The 22,750-nt window shown below is 31.9% G+C and overlaps 1 protein-coding gene and 3 long non-coding RNA genes across 37 annotated transcripts in view; 2 read left to right on the forward strand and 2 right to left on the reverse strand.

Annotated features, from left to right (window-relative positions):
- The window catches only part of LOC147840916 (uncharacterized), a 639,653-nt gene that overhangs the window by 546,616 nt on the left and 70,287 nt on the right, over positions 1 to 22,750 (reverse strand). The window lies entirely within an intron of this gene.
- rapgef2b (Rap guanine nucleotide exchange factor 2b) overlaps positions 1 to 22,750 on the reverse strand; it is a 257,487-nt gene that overhangs the window by 189,002 nt on the left and 45,735 nt on the right. The window lies entirely within an intron of this gene.
- The window catches only part of LOC147840923 (uncharacterized), an 834,865-nt gene that overhangs the window by 4,596 nt on the left and 807,519 nt on the right, over positions 1 to 22,750 (forward strand). The window lies entirely within an intron of this gene.
- LOC147840924 (uncharacterized) lies at positions 16,134 to 21,333 on the forward strand. Its single transcript, XR_015508024.1, has 3 exons — positions 16,134 to 16,415; positions 16,543 to 19,224; positions 19,611 to 21,333. It is a non-coding gene; the product is annotated as an uncharacterized LOC147840924 (long non-coding RNA).

Genomic DNA, 22,750 nt, shown 5'->3' on the forward strand with positions numbered 1-22,750 from the left:
ACTCATACAGGGCTAAACACTAACAAGTTTTTCGAATGGCGCAGATCGAAAAAAATTGTTTATTTGCCCTATCAAAAATGCATTATAATTTAATACATTTATTTTTACGATAATAATTTACATTTAATAATACAATAATATTTTAGTGATAAAAATAAATTTAATATTTAAGACATTTCTTAGCAAAATATTTTAAATATTGTGTCAAAACAAGCAAGCTCTAGTTGTAAACATGCGCTTCTTTCAGCATGAACTTTCTTCAAAATAAAAAATTGACAAATATTTTAAAAACTATAATAAACTAAATGTATACACAACAGTCTGTCCAGGTCAGTGTCATCGGCAGTAAATACAAGGGGAACCTTCAAACAAACATTACAATAAGGAAAACAATGAAACCATTATGGTGAATAGAGTTAAATTACATTTTTAAATAAAAAGATGAATTGTTGATGATTGTATGAGTGTTGGCTAGATTGGGTAGCTATAGATGAAAAATGAAAAATTAAGACCTGATTAAAAATGATTTAAGACCAACAAAATCAAAATTTCAGTAAATTTAAAACTTTTTAAGGCCTAAAATTCTGTTTTTAAGATTTAAGAAATTTAAATACCTTTTAAGACCCTGCAGATACCCTGTGTGAAGCTGTGTTTTAGTTCTGGTCAGTTATACAAGTTATAAATCTCAATCATTTGCTGACATTTACTTCAAACACTGCATACATGATTGGACATCTTGCAAGTGAAGATGCTTTTCATTATTCATTAGGAAACTAATGCAGATTTGATGAACAGTTTATATTAGTAGGTTTTGTTTGGCATTTATTTGTGTATTTGTATAACCATTTTCATGTTTAATTTAGTTAAAGATGTTCTTTAAATGTTTATTTGTTTGTTTGTTTACTAAGCTTAGTAATGGTTTACTCACACTAGAGTTTCCTTGAACTATATTTATTTTAATTTAATATTATTCTTTTTTTGTATTGAATTTTTTTTTCTTTTATTATTTCTAAGGCTTGTTTGATATGCTTGTAAAATGTAAAAACGGTAAATAAATCATAAACAAACAAAAAAAAGTGACATTGCATGTTCAGTTTCAGGCTCAGGCGCGATTTGCACTCACACTACAAGCGTAACGTGCTAAAGCCTAACTGAACCACATTCTGGCACACCTCTTCTAACCAGGCATGGTTAGGATAGCCTAGTGTGAGTGCACCCTAAGTAAACTAAGCTATATTGGTGATTAGATTTTATTTTTTTTGCACGTGCAGTACCAAAGGAATGTTCCACTTTTCATGGGTGCCGTGGTTTTAAAAAGAAGTAATAATGTTAAAATCATAATGGTTATAGACAAGAATTTACAACATATAAAAAAACGAAAACTTTATAAAAGAGCTATACGATTAATTTAGGCATTTACTGGCACTGGTCAAGGCCCCTTAACTCCCCAAGGCCCTAAGCAGCCGCTAACCTCGCTTATTGGTTTAATCCACCCCTGTTTACATAATTATATTGTCTATTCTAGTTAATATATGTTTTGAAAACAAACAAAAGTTAGAAACATTTCATTAGCTGGAAGCTGTTGATAACTCTGATGCAATATTTTATATTGACATTATATAATATTAATAATAATAATAATGATAAAAATAATAATAATAATTTGATAATAGTTATAATAATATTAATGATATAAAATGATAATAATAATATAATAATGATAATAATAATAATAATAATAATAATAATAATTTGATGATGATAATAATAATAATATGATAATAATAATAATAATAATAATAATAATAATTTGATGATGATGATGATGATAATACTACTACTACTACTAACACTACTACTACTACTACTACTACTACAAATAATAATAATAATAATAATAAAAATAATATGATAATAATAATAATAAGAAGAAGAAGAATAATAAATAATAATAATAATAATGTTAATGATAATAATAATAATATAATATAATAATACTACTACTAATAATAATAATATAATAATAATAATGTTAATAATAATAATAATAATAATAATAATAATAATAATATGATAATAATAATATAAAATGATGATAATATTAATATGATAACAATATAATAATAATAATGTTAATAATAATAATAATAATATGATGATGTTGATAATAATAATAATAATAATAATAATAATAATATGATGATGATGATGATGATGATGATGATAATAATAAATGTTTTATTGTAAATGTATAATAATGTATGTATTATTATTATTATTATTATTATTATTATTATTATTATTATTACAGTAATTCCTATAAGAAATATGATATAAAAATTTAGATGAAAAAAATGTATAATGTTACCCTGACAACAATGTTTAATATAAAAATAATAATACTAAAATAAAAATAAAAATAACGTGTATGCATGTTTTATTAAGTTAAGCTTTTCTGCCATTGTAACTAAACACAATTGATGAAAATGAATGATTTAATTTGTGCAGCTTTATAGCTTCTCTCAAAGGGAAGATGCACAAAAGCAACAGAAGCATATTTAGATGGAATTTTAGCTTGGCAACGTTTAACAAAATGTGAGTTGCAGCATTATAAATTCATGAAGTACCACGTAAGTGCCTGTGGTTATCAATATAATGGTTTTTGTTATAACAGATTTGAATGTTTGTGCCTTTAATTAATTGTTGTAAGCCTATTGCATGCTATATATTCATTCATTTTCCTTCATCTTAGTCCATTTATTCATCAGGGGTCGCCACAGCAAAATCAACCAGCAACTTATCCAGCATATGTTTTATGCAGCAGATGCCCTTCCAGCTGCAACCCAGTACCAGGAAACACCCATTCACTCTCACATACATACACTACGGTCAGTTTAGCTTATTCAATTCACCTTAAGCGCATGTCTGGGTCTGAGTGTGGGGAAAACCGGAGCACCAAGAGGAAACCCACGCAAACACGGGGAGAACATTTTTATAACAGACACACAGTATTAAGCAAAAGATGCTGCATGCAGGTTGTGAATCATCCACATATGGAGATATGCATGGGTTTGTTTACTCGCACTGTTTGTTTACTACAGAATTCACTGAGCTGAAAATCTGGAGGAATCGGCAGCACAATACCCATATTCTCCATCACTTCCACAAAAGCCTGAGCCTCTGGCACAGTTTTCCGACAGATGCCAGGTTCAAAGTATGATGCCACTATTGCTTTACACACTCGTTTCTGTCCATTAATTGTGACGACTTCCTACCAGAATGCTGTGTGACAAAGAGTCCATTGTGTTTTGTGATTGGTCAAACACAATATGTGGAGCCCAGGGCACTCAGACTTCACTAGTTATGCAACTCTGGTGGAGTCAGTGAAGCGACACACACACACACACACACACACACACACACACACACACACACACACACACACACACACACACACACACACACACACACACACACACACACACACACACACACACACACACACACACACACACACACACACACACACACACACACACACACACACACACACACACACACACACACACACACACACACACACAGCTGAGAAACACCAGATAGAGTCATGATCAAACTGCTGACTTATGCAAACAACAGCAGCCTTGACTGAAGCCTTCACAACACTGAACACTGAAACTCAGCTTATAGAAAACATCAACAGATCCTTTACTCTATAGCCTACTGTTCAAACTGACTCCCCTTTCATTATGTTGGTGGCTGATTTTGCCCTGTTGACTTCCATTATAACCACATTTTGTTGATTACAAAGCCATGACACCATACATTGAACGGCCACTTTATTAGGTACACCTGTCCAACTGTTTGTCAACGAAAATGTCTTATCAGCCAATCACACAGCAGCAACTCAATGCATTTAGGCATGTAGACAAGGTCAAGACAGATCAAACCGAGCATCAGAATGGGGAAGAAAGGTGATTTAAGTGACTTTGAACGTGGCATGGTTGTTGTTGCCAGACAGGCTGATCTGAGAATTTCAGAAACTGACTGGGATTTTCATGCACAACCATCTCTAGGGTTTACAGAGAATGTCTGAAAAAGATAAAATGGATGTTTTTGTACGGCCGAAGAAATGGGGAAAAAAAGTAGGTTAAGAATCGTTTTGGAAATAAATCGTGAATCCCAGAATTAGAATCAGATTGTAACATGACTTAAGATTTCCACTCCTAATGGATTCAAAAGAATATCACATTAGGGCTGCATGACAGGGATGCTCCAATCACAATTTTTGCAGCTAATACCAAGTATTAGGCGACCTTGGGTGTCCAGAAAGGCACCAGTTATAAATAAAATGAATTATTATTATTATTATTATTATTATTATTATTATTATTATTATTATTATTATTATAAAACATAACAATAAAAAACACATTACAAGTATAAAAGAGCAAAGATAAAAGTGAAAAACTGTTCCAAATGATTTATGAACAGTATTCAGGTACAGAAATTCAATATTCAAATGTAAAGAAACACTGTTTAGTTTGCATTGCATAAATAATACAAATTATAATAAATATTGTTATATAAAACTAATTTTGATTTGATTTTTTGATTTGATTTATTTATTTATTTTTTTTTATTAAAAATATCATACAGAAAATATCATTAACAAAAAATTAATTTCAACATGGTCGAAAATGGAGTGGGATGAAGCACAAGCTTATTATTTTCCCACCCTATTACCACATACTTCAGTCGTCTATTACTCAAACCTATTTCTTCGTTTACTCATCTTTTATTTTACATGAGACATCTTTTATCCTTTTGGCATCTTTGACATATTATGTTTAAATCCATTTGTACCTTTTCATTTTGTAACACAGACCCAAAGAAAAACAAAAGCATAGTACTGCAAACAGCCATTAATTGAAGTTTCATCATGCCTTTCTCATTTTATCCTTTTCCAATCACCTTCATCATAATATTCCTTTAATAATATATCTTTATTAAAATTCCAAATAGTACAATTTCTTGTGTCTCAATACTTTAAACTGGAAATGCTTACACAGCTGACCTTAAAAACACATGCAAATAATAAAACTTCACTTCATTATGGTTCAACTCTACAGTCAAATATAATCCAGACATATAAACTCAACACTGGATATCTTGCAATGTGATTATTGCAAATGCACACATTGTAATATTGACAAGGAAACTAAATATTGTGCAGCCTTCTATCACATTATTCAAAATGTCTGTATTTGAGTTCTGTGGAACATGCTTATGGAACAACATGAATAAATAATGACTTGCCAATGACAATAAATGTTGTTTCTGGACAAACGACTCATTTAAAAAGTACACATTGAGAATGACATCAACAAAATCAGTTTAACACAACAAAATATATCAAGAATTCCCTGTAACAATACTACAGTTTTACTTTAACATGGTATTATTTAACAGTGTGGCGTCTGATGCCATTTTGCATTACTTACACATTCACATATTCTGCCTTAAGATGTCTGTTGGCAGTCTGAGTCTGTGTTTTGCTACTTAAAATGCCTCTTCTCGGCTTTGTGGCCCCAACATCTTGAATGCAACCCATTACGGTGCGCCTTGAATGGGTCAACAGACTCTTCACATTCACTCAAGGCATCGCTGTCGCCATGGCAACCTGCAGTCTGACGATCTGCATGATGATCAGTGTCAATAACTGGCTCTACAGCAATCATAACCAGTGCAGGAATCAGCTGCCTGAGCAGGTGGCATCTCAAACCCACCAGACCCAAGAGGATAATCATGGTATAATTGGCAGGGTAACCAGCCTTAACTAATCAGTAAGCACAGCAGAAGAGTGCCTTTATAGCTAGACAACACATAAACATCATGTTCTCAATGTCCTTTATATATAATGAGAATAAATAGGGAGATTTTAAATGGACTCGATGATTATAGAGTGGTTCAACAATGCAACAAAAGTTAAATCAACATAAAAAGAAGGCATATGAGCAAATCCAGCGTTATGGATGTGACATTTGCAGTAAAAACTCAAAACATAAATTCACATAAAAAGCATATGTTAACTTTATATTGAAACTTTAGTTTATATTTTCTAGAACAACTGACCATAGAGTTATGGGACCAGAAAAATACCAATCTGTAAACATGTTTTATACTTTAAATGAGGAAATTAAACATGTGTTATGGATGTGACAAAAGTCTGCGGGTTTACAGTATACAACATTCTTTGTAGTAATTCTGTGATTTAAACTGCACAACCCAAATGAAACAATGCTAATCAAAAGGATAAAAGTTGGCTATCTATAAAACAAAAATTATTGGTTTTATTTAATTTAATATTTTCAAATTTATGAGGAAAAAGTGTCGTTACGGATGTGACATCTCTCCGTTATGGATGTGACAGATGTGAAATTGCCACTTTTGTGACTTTGTTAAATCAAATGTAATAGTTTGAAAACATTAAGAGACATTTTTGAATATTTCTAAAGTACTGTAAAATACTTGTTTGCCCAAAAAACCTTTGTTTTCACACCATATTTAAGTGAATCTAAGATTTAAGGCTTAAAAAAAAAAAAAAAAAAAAAAAAATATATATATATATATATATATATATATATATATATATATATATATATATATATATATATATATATATATATATATATATATATATATATATGTATTTTTCTTTATTTATATATATATACATACATATATATATATACATATATATACATACATACATACATACATATATACATACATACATACATACATACATATATATATATATATATATATATATATATATATATATATATATATATATATATATATATATATATATATATATATATATACATACATATATATATATATATATATATATATATATATAGCTCGCACTTAATTTGATATGTCTCAGGCCCCGTTTACACTAATGCGTTTTAGTTTTAAAACGCATAAGTTTTGCTACGGTTACGCCATCCGTCCACACTACGCCGGAGTTTTCGAGCGCCGAAAACGGAGCGTTTTGTAAACGCTGGAGAGGCCGTTTTCATTCTTAAACGCTGCTACTTCATCTCAGTGTGGATGGGGAAAAACGGAGACATCTGAAAACACATGGCTTTATTGCTACCGGAAGACAGCAGACCAGCCTTCACTATAAACAACAACATGGACACAGAAATGGGAGCATTGTTTGCACTATTGTCTATTTTAGACGCCATTGTGCAGTTATTCATTTGCTGCGTTTAGTAATAACTCAACCTCGTTGTCTGTCCATAAAAATACCTCTCTTGCTTTCTTTGCCATCACGTTCATTGTTCAACCGGCGTTTGTTGACTAACAATAACCAAATGCCGAGTGAGACACATGCTTCCTGTTTATACTAGAATACGCATGCCCAGAGTGTGCGAATGGTCACGTGATATATGTTTTTGGTGGTGTAGTGTGGACAGAAATGTTCAGAAATGCTAGGTAAAACGCTACTGTGGACGCGGATTGTTTTTGATCTAAAACTAAAACGCACTAGTGTAAACGGGACATCAGAACATAGTAAATATAGTGAGTGTATTATTACTATCATATAAAAACTGCAAAAATAAAGAGCTTAACCATTGTAAGTGCAGTATATGTAAAATTGACATCCCCCAGTGGTTCAACTAGGTATTGCAGTTCAAATTCAAACCACATTTTCACTCAGCTTTTCACTTACAGGTTGTAAGACTGACAAAGCTAACACAAGCTAAACCCAATCAAGTCAACACCATAATCAGAGGCAGCGACACAAGACAAAAGCAATCTTTTCCATGCTAAATCAGTTTTGTACTTCAATTGCAATCATACTTAATTGGAACATTTTTAAAACAATGATGCGTAATAGCCGATTTTGTACAGAAAAAGCTACATTACCCAGGAGAGTCTAAGCAAGGAAAAAAGGCTGTCAGCCCCGCCCACTGATACGCATGATGTCCATTTATATTTACATTTATGAATATGAACGATTTATGAATCTCGCTGGCAAATGTCCAAACTGCAGCAGGTGTTAGAGATGAAAGAGTGTGTTTCTCTGAGTGGTTTGTCAAGCCCACTCACCTGTGCGAGGAACACTGAAAAATGCACAATAGATATGGAGTGATTAAGAAAGTTTCTACTGCAAATGTACAAACTGGTGCAAGCTTTGAAACAGGAAACGTGTTACATTTAAAATATATTAAAAACTCATTTTAAATTAACCAAATAAATGCACCCTTGGCTTCTCTAAGACACAAAAAATCATTCCACCCACAAACGGCAGAACTTTTGAATTTTCATCTCTCTCTGATCAAACTGCTTTATGTACTTTTTTAGGCATGTTTTACATTCACGGAGGAAGCAACCAAACACACTGGCTCTGATCCAGAACATAGTGCTGCCTACATAGACACAATCTGAAGACATTGTAGGCGTCCTGACATGAAGCCTTCAAAATGTAGGCGGCTCAGATCCCAAAAAAACGAAAGCAGAGGCAATATTAGAATACACTCTGGCAAACTCTGTGAAAAAAGCCCTTTAAAGTTGGCTGAAGAATCGAGAGAAATGTGGATTATAAATTCACAACATTCAGTACTTGGAAGATGCTGAAATGAAACAGACACTTGAAAGTAAACCAAATGACCAATGTTTGAGTTTCCAATGCATCCTTCAGCAAGAAAGACTTGAATAAAATAATAAAATAAGAGTGTCTTCAAAAACCTTTGATAAAACATGGAAACCTAAATAGAATGTGTATAGGTATTTCCCAGTACTGGGTTGCAGCTGAAAGGGCATCCGCTGTGTAAAACATATGTTGTGACCCCTGTGGCGACCCCTGATGAATAAAGTGACTAAGCTGAAGGAGAATGAATGAATGGTACTACTTGAGGCAGAAGAAGAATAACCCATGTTTGTACATTTACTGTATAATTTAATGACTACATTTATTTATTTATTTATTTATTTATTTACAAATTTTATATTTTAAATTGTTCTTGGTTGTGTTGTATGGTTCAGCTGATAGGTGGTAGATATGGTGAAATGTTATTTTGTATGTAAATGATGTTGTATTACCATAAAAGGTTGATATAATTGGCAAGATAAGTCTCTGCTGCTTACGAATGCTATATAATTGATAAAAAAATGAAGCAAAAATTGTATTAATAATGTGAAATATTATTACAATTGAAAATAAAATAACTTTTTTGTTATTTCACATTTGCGACAGTTTAAAATCGCAATTTATTTCTGTGATTTAAAGCTACATTTTCAGAGTTTTTCAGAGCTTTTTCAGAGTCACATGATCATCCAGAAATCATTCTAATTGGCTAATTTGCTGCTCAAAAAAAAACAAAAAAGTATATATTTATATACAGTTGAAGTCATAATTATTGGCCCCCTTTGAATTATTAGCCCCATGTTTATTTTTTCCCCACTTTCTGTTTAACAGAGAGCAGATTTTTTTCAACACATTTGTAAACATAATAGTTTTAATAACTCATTCTAATAACTGATTTATTTTCTCTTTGCCATGATGACAGAAAATAATATTTTACTTGATATTTTTCAAGACACTTCTACACAGCTTACAGTGACATTGAAAGGCGTAACTAGGTTAATTAGGTTAACTAGACAGGTTAGGGTAATTAGGCAAGTTATTGTATAATCATGGTTTGTTCTGTAGACTATTGAAAAAAATCTATAGCTTAAAGGGGCTAATAATGTTGACCTTAAAATAGTGTTGAAAATTTTAAAACTGCCTTTATTCTAGCCAAAACAAATAAGACTTTCTCCAGAAGAAAAAATATTATCAGATATAATGTGAAAATGTTCTTGCTCTGTTGAACACCATTTAGGAAATATTTTAAAAAAGAATAAAAAAAATCTCAAAATCACAATGTGATCATTCACAATAATCACATTGCAGGATATGCAATGTTAAAATTGTACCATTTTAAACTTTGACGATTAATTTTAGTGAATTACTTTTAAAGACTACGCAGTATTATTTCACATTTTATTTTTAACATTATTCAATTACTCTTCCTGAACACCATTAAACTTCTCGGAAAACAATAAAAAATGTCTTTATTATATTTATCTGATATTATGCAATCTAAAATGTTTAATTATTTCGAAATGGAGATAGTAAGGTCATCTGGTGAAATTGTACTCATGTCGCATATCGCAGAAGAGCAAAATATCACAATACTACATTTTTCCAACCCAATCTTATGGCAATACCTAACTTTTTGATTTAGTGGGTAATTCGTATGAATTTGTACAATTTAATTGGTACAGTTTAGTAGGATTTGCTCATCCCCCAATGACAGTTGGGTTTAGGGGTGGGGTTGGGTGCCACGCCACGCCTTTTTAAAATCATACATTTTCGTATGACTGAACTCAAGTACGAATTCATACAAATTAGCCACTTATAAAATAAAATACTTACATTTTCTCGTTAGATCAGGCTGGGTTTTTCTGATAAAGTGCACGCCTAGTTATAATGCATACTATCTTTTGCTGAAACCATGATTATTTTTCCAGAACTCATTCATGAATTTCAAAAGAACAGCTTTTATCTGAAATAAAAAATAGCACTTCTGTAAAACGGCAGTAAGAAATCTTTTTGACCCTAAAATGTTAAACAGTATAAAGAGTTGCAGGTAAAAAAATCAGGTCACAAACAAGCTTATTTCAGCAAATTACACATATAACTTCTAGTATAAATAGCTCTGTTCCTCCCTGTAACACTGTAGGCTGTTATTTTCCACCATATTGTGAAAAAAAATGTTATTTCTGTCAGCACAACTGTGTGGTTGCCCTTCATGCTGTTGTTTGGTTATCAGCTCTTTAAGCAGATCAGCTCTGACATACAGTAGAAGTCAGAGTTATTAGCCCTCCTGAATTATTATAATATATTAATAATAATAATATAATATAATAATATAATATATATTATAAGATTCCTTGCTCTGTCAAACATTATTTGGGAAATATTTTTCAGAAAAGAAACCAAAATTCACAGGAGGGTGAATAATTCTGACTTCAGCTGTATATTAAGGTGTTTCAGACTCACTGGAGAAGAACACATGTTTCTGAAGGTCAGGATGAATGACCCTCACCGAGCCCCAAAATTGACCTCTTTCTGTCACGGGTCTGCTAAATAGCGGCCCATTGGACACAGATCTCATGACAGAGCAGAGGCTGTGCTGTTTGTGCCGTGGGGAAGCAGAGAGATTCCCGAGATGATAAACACATGATGAGGTCTGCCTTAGAAAAGCAGGAGAGATAAAAGAAGAGCTTTCAGCAATGCTTATCAACACCGCGTTATGCCACACACAGATAAGAACAACACAATAAAAAATAATAATAATATTTATTTTTAAATTAAATTAGATATTTTATATTTATTTATTTGTTTATTTACAATAAATTTCAACTGATAGATTTGTTATTTGAAAAATTATTATATTATATTAAAATTGATAGATTTGTTATATTTATTTATTTATATATATAAAATGAATATTATTTTATAATTAAATGGTATTAGTGTATTTAATTTAATTTAATAAAATGTATTATTTATCTATTATCAACTTGCCATATGAAAGTTTAATATTTAAAATTATTTGTATTCATGCTTTAACTGGCCATGCAATTGCACTATTGCTAATGTATATACTTTTTATTATGATTAAACATTCGACTGTTGTGTGCATAAACAATAAATAAAATAGCAGCCAGTAAACAAACACAATTAGCTTTTTTTTACAGTGTTAGACTCTATATTAAAAAAACTGTAATCTAATGAAATTATTACTGTAATCTAATGAAAAAGCTATGATGTAAACGCATATATGCATATATTAATATTAAATAAATATAATAACTATATTAAAAATATACAATTATAAATAAATATTTTATGTATGAATAAATTATAAAAAATAATTTATTTTATTTATTTAAAATAAAATATGCATTTATTAATATTATTATTATTATTATTATTATTATTAAAATATATAAGTATTATTCTTCTTCTTGTAGCTGTTATCATTGCATTATTTTAACCTTTAAATGTTGACAATTATGTTAGCATATAAAAATTGTGTGCAACCACCCCCCAAAAAAAGCTTATGTGTACTGAAGCAACAGAGAGAAAATGCCAAGCAATTAGCAAGGGAAGCAAACAGATTCTGGCTGAGCAGGGGAAATGAAGGTGTCTGCACATTTTAATTAGCCTCAAGTGATTCGTCAAGCAGACAGTCAGGGTGAGCCGTGAGGTCAGACGGGACTCTCTGAAAAGGGGGAAACTGCGCTTTGTCCATCTCAAGAACATCTCCCTGTACTGCATCCAAAAGCAAATCACTGCAAAAATACACTGCATATAATAGGAACAAAGCGGGGGCACAATATATCATTTCTGCATCGACGTCACAGTGTTCACATCCACAATACTTTTAAATTCAGAATTATTCGCCCTCCTGTGATTTTTGTTCTCTTTTCAAATATTTGCCAAATGATGTTTAACAGAGCAAGGAATTTTTCACAGTATTTCCAATTATATTTTCCTTCTGGAGTAAGTCTTATTTGCTTTATTTTGGCTAGAATAAAAGCACTTTTAATTTTTTAAAACCATTTAGGGTCAATATTATTTCGTTTCGTTTTCGTTATTATTATTATCATCTCCAGAACAAACCACTGTTATACAATGACTTGCCTAATTGCCCTAACTTGCCTAATTACCCTAGTTAAGCCTTTAAATGTCACTTTAAGCTGAATACTAGAATCCTGAAAAATATCTAGTCAAATATTATGGGCTGTCATCATGGCCATGAGAAAAGAAATCAGTATTGGAAATGAGTTATTCAAACTATTATGTTTAGAAACGTTTTTTTTTTTTTTTTTACATGCGGGGGTAATTATTCTTCAACTGTACAGAAATACAATAATCTCTCTTAATGTAAGAAAGGTAATTTCGTATGCCTGAATACTTCAAACTGACTTAAATGATACATTTTTTGTTAACTTTTTAATTTATGGTTAACTTATGGTTTAATGTTGCAATGACTCCCCAAATCAATTTCAGCATTTCCCTCCAAAATACCCCCAATTATTAATAAAATTATTACAATATTATTTACAAACAAATAGTCAACATAGTGAAGTAGACTTTTTGATGTTGTTGTTGTTGTTGTTGTTTTTATGTCATTTCTTTAAGTATTATTTATAGTTTGGAGCTCCAATAATTAGAGTACATTCACGTTCTTGGGGAATGTCAATTAATATATACACTGTCCCTTGTTGTGCAATAAACAAACAAACAAACAAACAAAACAGACAAATAAAAAATAAAAAATAAGTAAATAAATATAAATAAAAATAAAATAAATACAAATAAAAACAACATAAAAAGTAAAACTAAAAACGTAAATTAAAAGAAAGAAAGAAAGAAAGAAAGAAAGAGAGAAAGAATGAATGAATAAAAAAATAAATAAATAAAAATACATAAATAAAATAAAAGTAAAATTAAATTAAAAACTAATTAAAACTAAAGAAAGAAAGAAAAGAAATAAAAAAAATATATAAATAAAAATAATATAAATATATATAAATAACATAAATAAAATAAAAAATGAATAAAATAAATAAAAAAAACAAATGAATAAATACATGGAAATAAAAAATACATAAAAATAATAATAGTTTATTTTAAAATTATATTACATTATTCATTCATTCATTTATTTTCTTATCGGCTTAGTCCCTTTATTAATCCGAGGTCGCCACAGCGGAATGAACCGCCAACTTTTCCAGCAAGTTTTTATGCAGTGGATGCCCTTTCAGCCACAACCCATCTCTGGGAAACATCCACACTCACATTCACACACACATTCATTCACTATGGACAATTTAGCCTTCCCAATTCACCTGTACTGCATGTCTTTGGACTGTGGGGGAAACCGGAGCACCCGGAGAAAACCCACGCAAACGCAGGGAGAACATGCAAACTCCACAAAGACAGGATTTGTCAGAAGTGGCATTCAAACCCACACCTCCAGGGGAGACTGCGACCAGAACGCAGCGCCAAAGACCGCTCGGCCATCCTGACATATATTACATTAAAATAATGTAATTTAATTTAATTTAATTAAGCTATTCCACTCACCTGGTGAATTTGTTTTCATATCGTAATAATTGTAGAAGATTAAAAAGATCACAAAGTAAATTTTTTTCCAATATTCTGCAAACTTACAACCAATGATAATGAGAATCAGACAGTTATGTTAATGTGAGTCTCCAGCACGGGTTGTTAAGCCGGGTCAGCAGTGTAACTACCACAGGGACACTTGCCAACCTATAGATCACTCAGTGTGGCATTTAAGTGCGTGTGTCTCCGCGCTCCTCATGCCAACTGTGTCCGCACCGCACTGTCCTTGAGACCCTATTGACAGTGGAGCCCTTAAGGGTATTTTTATCCGCAGAACAGCTCATAGCACCAGGTGGAGTCTTTGCAAACAAAAACAAGGTCACTTGCGTTAGCAACTGAATATACAGTAGCCGACAGCCGGTTTAGTCCCAACAGTGGGATCAGACGGGGGGCGAGATGATTACAGACGGCAGAAAAACTTAACATTTTTATCTTTTTATTGGATATTCAGGATTTGTGAGATTGTTGTTTGAAAATGTTTTAAGGGTCACTGATTAATTTTGTGTCACTGGGAAATAATTGTTGTGTCTTATTGTTAAAAGGTCATGACACCCCCTACTTTTGGTTCAGGTCTATTCTTTAAATTTTTTCAAAAGATGCATCATTAATGGGCGTGGAGCTTTGCTAGCAAAGGGCAGGAGTGGGCGTGGCCAGCAGAGCAGGGGAGAAGGAGGGAAGCAAACAACTGTTGTCAGTCAGCTCACAAAATGAGACTCAAACCGTGAGGAGACGCATGATTTTATAGTTTACAAAGTTCAAATGCAAAGACAGGGCTCGAAATTGCGACCATTTTGGTCGCATATGCGCCCGAAATTTTATCTATGCGACCTTGAAATTATTTGGGAGCATTTCTGCGAGTGTTTAAAATTGTAGTGTGCGGCCAGTTTTTACTGCAAAATGTTCAGCACATGCGTGGATTCGGGAGACATTCACGCAGAGTGCATCTCTAAGCTCTTTGTCTGCACTTCAAACGCGAAACGCAGTGCTCAGGAATGGTTTAAAACAGTTGTCATGTCAACTTGCTGCAGTAAACAAATCCAAGTCCGTAATGCTTGCCCCGCCTTCGCGCTCTTCTTATTGGCCCACCACTCCTCTAGCACTGAACGCGAATGATTAGTTAATATCAGCTGACAATCACTCAGCGCCTTCTGGCTTCAGATGACAGAGAGCTACTACCGCGAAAAATTGTAAAGTGCTGAAGATGAGAATGAAGATAACATAACACTTGACAGATTTTGTTTTAGAAACCATGGCATCTACAGTTGCAAATAATGACACATCTTACTAGTTATCCGTTAACACGTTAATTCAAGCAGTGCGTGCAGGGCCGGTGAGCGCTCCGTGTATGCTTTGGTCACTCAGTTCTGTTAAAAAAATTTTTTTGCTTGTTAGTTTGATTAGTGTTGATTTCAAATACAATCAATATGTTTGTATAAAACTTGTAGTAACGGTGCTCATAATTGGTGGGTGTGACTAAATTTTGGCTGATGCGCCTAAATTTTTAAAGTTAGGAGCACCGGTGCTACCAAGCAAAAAGGTTAATTTCGAGCCCTGAAAGAAATAAACAGTAATTAGATGCAGTTTCGTTTTTTTAAGCAGTAAGAAGCTATGATAAAGCTTATTAAGCTGAATCATGACTACAAAATTAAATCACATCTCAATATTTGTCAAAAAAATAAATAAAGCAATACAATAAAAAAATATTAATTAATTAATTAATTAATTGATTAATTAACTAATAAAAAATGCAATTAGATGTTTTCCCCAAATTGCACAGGCCTAAATTAGACCCTTTGGGTAAGATGAAACACTAGAATGTTACTTGTGTTAAATGTTACTTTTTGTTAGTTTGTTTGTTTGTTTGTTTATCTACCTATAGAAGAAAAAGTAATATATTTTAGTTTAAAGTCGGAAAAAAAGAAGATTTGTTGCGTCTTATTGTATGGATGTATGGATTAAACATAATTACGCTCTCATTTTGAAGAGATCAAATGACATCCTTGGTGTAAGATAAGCCATTAAAATGTTATTTGTGTCAAATGTTTTTTTTTGTTTTTTGTTGCTGTGGTTGTTTGTTTATCTACGTATGGAAGAAAAAGTAATATATTTTACTTTGAAGAAAAAAAAAAGATTAAATTAGATCCTTGGGGTAAGATGAGCCACTAGAATATTACTTGTGTTATACAATTTTTGTTGTTGTTTATCTACTTATAGTACAAGAGTAAAATCTTTAATTTTGGGGAAAAAAAAAATCTATAAAATATATTACATCCTAGGGGTAAGATGAGCCACTAGAACGTTACTTGTGATAGATGTCTATTTAGTTTTTTTTTTTTTTTTTTTTTTTAATGACGCTTGTATTTATTATGGTTTTTATTTAAAATTAGTAAAAGTCAAATTAACTTTTCACACTTCACTACTAATTTTAAAATCATTGAATTTGCATTAATAGTCTTGCTATAATGACATACGCATTTAACATCTGGACAGTTAAGTATGCAAATATTCACATGCTCATCATAGATTTAAAAATATCCATTCATTTTCCTTCAGCTTAGTCCCTTTATTCAGAGGTCACCACAGCGGAATGAACCGACAACTTATCCAGCATATGTTTTACGCACCGAATGTCCTTCCAGTTGCAACCCAGCACTTATTTAAACTTATACACTACGACAAATTTAGTTTATTTAGTTTACCTTTACCACATGTCTTTAGGGAAACCGGAGCACCCAGAGGAAAGCCACACCATCACAGAAAGAACATGCAAACTCCACACAGAAATGCCAACTAAGCCAGCCAGGACTCAAAAAAGTGACCTTCTTGCTGTGAGGCAACATTGCTAACCACTGAGCCACCGTGTCATCCCAGTACTAATACCAATAATTATATTTAGCTTGTTTCGTTTGTTTGTTGGGAATTTTGCCATTTATGTTAATTATGCATCTAAACTTGCTAATCAATACTTAAATTAAATAACTGATTTAATGTTTTACAATTGTATAACCCTTATTTTTATTTTGCAACAAAAAACAAAACATTTGTCCCTCTCACCAATTCTCAAATACTGAAGAAAAAACACCCTAAACACCCTAATTATCCAATAATTAGTATTAAAACTTTGTAAAAAAAAAAAAAAAACTTATTTATTGAAATATTTCAAAAGCTAAAATTAGCAATTACCCAAAACAGAATAAGTAATTTTATTAATAATAAACAACAATACAGTGTTATCATAAAAGCAAACAAATATTACTTATAAGTTGTGTCTCACTATTAGCAACATTCCTAAAGTACATTCATCCAGATAGATCTGCATGATGCACTTGAACAGATCTACTATATAGTATTTTGTATGCAGGAATGGTTGATGAGGCTACATCTGAACCGCTCATCGATCCAGTGACATTTAATATTTCCTCAACAGTCTCCAGTGCGCATATCCAATGCTAAACAGATTAAATTGTCATTGTAATAACGGACATGTAGTAAAACGCAGCTCAGAGAGAGCAACCCTCAGTGCATGTGAATGGGCTTAACATGGCGTCTTTAACTGGCAGCTCTAATCCTATAAGAACAAGAGCACAGAGAGTCGAATCAAGCACACTAAAAAAAGACAAACACACTCCAGACTTCACTGATGCCTGAAGAAAAACTGTCAAAAGTGACTGCAGCTTTAAACTGGAATGCTCAGTTTGAAGAGGTCTGTCTAAGTGAAGAGATCAAATCTGCTCTCTGAAATGAACAGCAAATCGATATAATAGCTGTAGAAGGTGAATCTATTCATTGGAGTGAAATTAAAGTGCACAAAACCTGAACTTAAAGCACTTTGCTACAATGCGATTACAATTCTCCAGTATTCAATCAATGAAGGCATTGGTTTTCGATTAAACTGAAGGCATGTTTATGTATCCCTCACTCAATGTTTGCAAAGATCCACGAATGATCTTCATATTTATAATGTGATATTGATTTGGTTTTCGGCTGATTGCATTAAAAAAACATCAAGATTAACAAGTATGACTTTGTTTGACCCAATAATCACAATGTTTTGCACATAATTACTTTAATCACTCAATTTTTATTACAAAATTCCAACAACAACATTTATTTAGGACCGCTACCAGTTTAATTGTTGATAATTCATCAATGAATAACAGCAGAAACAGAATTACACCATTAAATGTGGTTAAATTTAAATGGTTAAAAACTTCATTGATAAGATTCTGAACAATGACATGAGGAGACGGTATTACTTTTATTAAAGGGGTGGTCCGCTATGACATCATACTTTAAACTGTAGTTGATAATGTAGATAATGTAGCTGTGTGACCGTGAACATAAACAACATCTCTGAATGTAAGACGCTTAAAGTTCAATGCAAAGGGAGACATTAGTGTTGTCCCAAATGGAGCACTAATGTTTTTTTTTTTTTTTACAAAGCGGAAATTTAAACTGTTTCCCTTCCCAGCAGGGAGAACATGCAAACTCCACACAGAAACGCCAACTGAGCCGAAGTTCGAACCAGCGACCCAGCGACCTTCTTGCTATGAGGCAACAGCACTACCTACTGCGCCACTGCCTCGCCCAGCTAAGAAATAGTCAATTTAATGTTTTAAACCTTTATTTATTTATTTATTTTTACATTTATTTAATTCAATTAAAGGAAAATGAATGAGTGAATGAATGAATGAGTAAATGAGTGAGTGAATAAATGAGTGAATGAGTGAGTGAATAAATTAATGAGTGAATGAATAAGTGAATGAATGAATGAATGAATGAATGAGTGAGTGAATGAATGAGTGAATGAATGAATGAATGAATGAATGAGTGAATGAATGAATGAGTAAGTGAATGAATGAATGAATGAATGAATGAATGAGTAAGTGAATGAATGAATAAGTGAATGAATGAATGAATGAATGAATGAATGAATGAATGAGTGAGTGAATGAATGAGTGAGTGAATGAATGAATGAATGAATGAATAAGTGAATGAATGAATGAATGAATGAGTAAGTGAATGAATGAATGAATAAATGAATGAATGAATGAATGGAGTGAGTGAATGAATGAATGAATGAATGAGTGAGTGAGTGAATAAATGAATGAGTGAATGAATGAGTAAGTGAATGAATGAATGAATAAATGAATGAATGAATGAATGAATGAATGAGTGAATGAATGAGTAAGTGAATGAATGAATGAATGAATGAATGAATGAATGAATGAATGAATGAATGAATGAATGAGTGAATGAATGAATGAATGAATGAATGAATGAGTGAGTGAATGAATGAATGAATGAGTGAGTGAATAAATGAATGAGTGAATGAATGAGTAAGTGAATGAATGAATGAATGAATGAATGAATGAATGAATTAATGAATGAATGAATGTAAGTTTTGCCACTAGAGAGCGCATATTCACAACAAACTAATGCATAGTTTGAAATCACTGTGACATTGGAATCATGGGAGTTGTGGTCTTTCTTAATGACATCCTAAGGGACTCCTGCAGAAATCATGTTGATGGATGAGCTACTATGAAGCGGAGTAAGGCTGAAAGTAGAAGTGCCATGAGAGAACTGCTGAAGCAATTGCTGATAAGAGACACAGCTGTTATCATACTAAATACATTAAGGTTCCGTTATAATGCTGCTCTTTGCAGTTAAATAAAGCACACAACATATTAAAATGTCTTTGATGTTTCCATGTTTTCTATTAAACCAAAATAAATATCGAGGGTGTGACTTCTAGCATGAACACACAGCACACGCTCTGCCTCACTAGTTAAAATAGCTTATTTTTCTGAACTTGAACAGTCTTCATACATTTAAAATAATGTAAGTACATACGTTAGTAAAATATATAACTCCGTTCTAGTGGTTTGTAAACATTTTAATTTAAAAAATCATACATATTGTGTCTTTGAGACTCTAATAGCATGAACTAAATGTAGATAATTATATTTTAATGCCCCAGGTTTGTAAACCACTAGTTTATGCTTCACTTTAGCAGATCATTTATTAAAATAAATTTATTGAACACTTCCCAAAAGAAATTATAATTTGAACGGCATTTGCGCTTATGTTAGTCTTTTTTTATTATTATTCCTGAGGTTTTCTATAATCCTGGACCAGGCCGCATCCTGAGCAGCTGCTGTGGTGGTCATGGAGGAGTGGAGAGCATAAGACTGAATTCTGTGAGACCCCAGTGACAGACGAGTCTTCTCATTGATCCTGAAGGGTCAGCCTGTACATCAGTCGGTGACCTCTCCCACCTGCAGCTTGAGTCTGGTTTCTCTTGAGTTTTTTTTCCTTCACTTCCGTCAATTGGTGAAGTTTGTTCCTCGCCTTGGACTTTCAGCAGTAAAAATTAAACCACACTGAACTGAACTAAACTAAACTGAACTTCAACTCTGAAAACTGGACTGACACTGTTTCATTTTACTAGAATCTTCTATATTAAGCTGCTTCGACGCAATCTACATTGTAAAATCTCTCTAGAAATAAAAATGAATTCAATTGAATTGAATTAAGCAACATATTCTGAAAGAAAAGGCATGACGAGTAGTTCAAAATAAGAAATCAAATTACACTGTATCCATTTTCCTGTAGAAATGCCCTCATACCAACACTGTCACAATGTGTAATTCACAAAGCCAGCAGCCCTGTCAGTCTGTGTGAAAGTAAATCAGCAGGAGAGCGGCTTTCCTGTGCAGCATGTGTGATTAAACTGCAGGTGTTTCTGCGGCATTTATCCTGACAGCTGAACAGCTGGAAAACTGACGCATCACATGCTGAAACAGACCTGCGCTTCATCCAGACTCTTATAAACCACAAAAACCCAAACAATAGGAAGTGTTTTTCCTAATGCCTAGATAGGATACATCTGTGGACACTCACATCAATATAGAATTATTTTTGTGACTGTATAACAATAATTTATGTGTTTACATTAGTGTGAGGAGCAGGTTTAGAGTAGACATTAATAAAACAGTTCAATTGGGAAATTTTTTGACTAATGTGAATAATACTTGGTATAATAATGGTTTTTAAATTACTATGATGTTTGGGTTTAGGGTTTGGGTTGGGGTAGGAGTTATTTAAATATAATTATTGGATAATTTAATGAGTAATATAAATATTACTTGATATAATTACTGTTTTTACATAGTGTGATGGTTGGGTTTAAGGAAGGGGTGGGGGTAGGCGGTAAAATACAATGCAATTGGTAATTTAATAAACACTATGAATAATACTCTGTATAATTACTGTTTACATCACTATAATTCTTGGGTTTAGAGTTGGGGTTAGGGTAGGTGGTAATAAAATACAATTAATGGGTAATTTAATAACTAATATGAATAATAATTGATATAATTGCTGTTTACATTACTATAATCGTTGGGTTTAGGGTTGAGGTAGATGTTATTAAAATAGAATTATTGGGTAATTAATGACTAATATGAATAATATTTGATATAATTGCTGTTTTTACATTATGTTATGGTTGAGTTTAGGGTTGAGGTTGGGGTAGGTGTTAATAAAATACAATAATTGGGTAATTTAATGACTAATATGAATAATACTTGGTATAATTACTGTTTACTGTACTATTATGTTTAGGTTTAGGGTTAGGGTTGGGGTAGGTGTTTATAAAATACAATTCAGTTGGTAATTTAATAAATAATATAAATAATATGTGGTATAATTACTGTTTACATTACTGTTATTGTTGGGTTTAGGGTTGTGGTAGGTGTTAAAAAATACAATTATTGGGTAATTTAATGACTTCTTTCTATGAATAATACTTGGTATAATTACTGTTTACATCACTATAATTCTTGGGTTTAGAGTTGGGGTTAGGGTAGGTGGTAATAAAATACAATTAATGGGTAATTTAATAACTAATATGAATAATAATTGATATAATTGCTGTTTACATTACTATAATCGTTGGGTTTAGGGTTGAGGTAGATGTTATTAAAATATAATTATTGGGTAATTAATGACTAATATGAATAATATTTGATATATTTGCTGTTTTTACATTATGTTATGGTTGGGTTTAGGGTTGAGGTTGGGGTAGGTGTTAATAAAATACAATAATTGGGTAACTTAATGACTAATATGAATAATACTTGATATAATTACTGTTTACTGTACTATTATGTTTAGGTTTAGGGTTAGGGTTGGTGTAGGTGTTTATAAAATACAATTCAGTTGGTAATTTCATAAATAATATAAATAATACGTGGTATAATTACTGTTTACATTACTGTTATTGTTGGGTTTAGGGTTGTGGTAGGTGTTATTAAAATAGAATTATTGGGTAGTTAATGACTAATTTGAATAATACTTGATATAATTACTGTTTTTATACTATCTTATGGTTGGGTTTAAAGATGGGGTGGGGGTAGAAATTAAAAATACAATTCAATTGGTAATTTAATAAATAATGTGAATAATACGTGGTATAAT

Source organism: Danio rerio, chromosome 14 (assembly GCF_052040795.2).
Source record: "Danio rerio strain M-AB ecotype USA chromosome 14, GRCz13ab, whole genome shotgun sequence".
Classification (NCBI taxonomy): Eukaryota; Metazoa; Chordata; class Actinopteri; order Cypriniformes; family Danionidae; genus Danio; species Danio rerio.